Raw genomic sequence first — 1,846 nt, 5'->3', positions numbered from 1 at the left:
TTTTCCATATAAACAGTTTGGTTATCTTTGCCTCGCCTACCAGGGACAAGTCGACACATACGGAGCATGCGCAAATGCTAGAATCGGCCAAAACAACATTGAAGTCGCCGGAAAATTTGTCTAAAATGGTCTTCGTCGATGTTTCATCGTTCCTGATTTTTAAAAAGGTAGCCTTAATAGATATTTCAAAATAACTCTCGCCAGTGTTTTGAACCGAGAGGGCCAAGTTTTGGCTCGGTCAACAGGGACAACTTTCTCATATAAACGCTCGGTAAAAGATAGCTCGGGGGAGAGGGTTACCCTCCTACCAGGGACAACTCTCTTCCATATAAACAGGCCCTAAGATTGCTCTTTACAAGGAATACAAGAATAATTTAATTCTGCACCACTTGTTGGATCTGACGTGATGTCTCACTTTTGTTTATTCAGGCAGAATCGCATTATAGGAATCCCACTTGAAAATAGATGTAATGACTACGCTAAGAAAAGAAAACGTGGCAAACAAAATGCAAATTAACGGACGACTTGGAGTCTTAATTGCTGATTGGACAAAAATGCGAGAAATAAAAAACGTTTTATCAAATAACAATGATTGCTCTTCGATGAGTCTGCTTATTCCGTTGTGAACGGGGAAAAGTAAGTATCGGAGAGGTTCCGCTGATTTGGTTTGAAATTGTGTACTTTTAGCCTATGTCTTTTTAGTTCTACGTTAAGCTTTTTGTTTCCTATCTTTAGTCTCAGCCCGATCAAGGAATTATCCCGTGGAAGGTAAGTGATGTCGATTTCTGAAAGCCAGTGTTCAGCACTTGTGTTAAATATTTATGGCCAACTCTACCCAAGGTCCGTTAAATGTTAAGAAAAACAAATTTCGCTAAACAAGATAAGTACGTGGGACTTTTCAACTCTCTATACAAGTCTTCCCCACGACAAGCTTAAACTTCAACTGCATGATCTACTGGAAAAAGTTTTTACAACCAGAGGAAAGGGCTTCATTGCAACCAATAACTATTACACTTTCTGGACGAATAATAAGAATTCTACGAAATACACCTACTTTTCTTGTAGAGAGCTTTGCCTCGCTATTGACTTTCTTATCGACAACATCTACGTCCGTTTTGGAAACTCAGTTTTCCGACAAGTTATTGGTATACCAATGGGCACTAACAGTGCGCCTTTATTGGCGAATCTGTTTCTTCACACTTTCTAGTACGATTTCATGCGCTAAACTATGAAGCAGGACATGCCAAAGGCCGTCGCGTTCAGCAACATCTTTCGTTATATCGACGATTTATTCAGCGTTAATAACGAGAATTTCGGCTCTTCTATCAGCGATATCTACCCGTCGGAACTGGAACTGAAGGATACTACACTATCATCAACAGAAGTGTGTTATCTCGACACAAAAATCAGTCACGGAGAAAGCAACACACCCTTCCGTATCAGCGTCTACGACAAGAGAGATGACTTCACATTTCGGATTGTAAATTTTCCTCATATGGACAGCGACATTCCAGCCAATCCGGCCTATGGTGTTTATATATCTCAATTGGTGAGATATGCCAGGATCTGCACATCCAAGATGGACTTCAAACAGAGACCTCGATGTCTTTCTTCACGACTTCTTCAACAAGGCTTCAAATCAGCACTGCTTCTTAAATCGTTTAATAAATTGTTAAAACGCCACGGCGCATTAATTGAAAAATATGGCGCTTCGATAAGAGAGTTAAGATCGGCAGTTAATCGTTAAAAACCATAGAAGTATCCTTTGCTTGTTGGTAGTTTTTATATCTTTTTGATAATCCTAGTTTCTCTATTCACGCACTGTTTCATCTCACTATTATGTAGG

General features: G+C 39.8%; 1 protein-coding gene across 2 annotated transcripts in view; it reads left to right on the top strand.

The window, feature by feature from the left end:
* Window positions 1-254: 254 nt before the first annotated feature.
* Window positions 255-1,846, top strand: part of LOC144659422 (hemagglutinin/amebocyte aggregation factor-like) — a 7,722-nt gene continuing 6,130 nt past the window's right edge. The window contains exon 1 of one of the 2 annotated variants that reach the window (XM_078519851.1): window positions 255-1,846. This exon is cut by the window's right edge and continues 249 nt beyond it. The gene's annotated coding sequence lies outside the window, so the exon portion shown is untranslated. The other variant, XM_078519850.1, reaches the window with a different exon arrangement.

Source organism: Oculina patagonica, chromosome 7 (assembly GCF_052425735.1).
Source record: "Oculina patagonica isolate OP01 chromosome 7, crgOcupat, whole genome shotgun sequence".
NCBI classification, from domain to species: Eukaryota; Metazoa; Cnidaria; class Anthozoa; order Scleractinia; family Oculinidae; genus Oculina; species Oculina patagonica.
The sequence above is the reverse complement of the archived record's forward strand: the minus strand, read 5'-3'. Positions and strand labels throughout refer to the sequence as shown.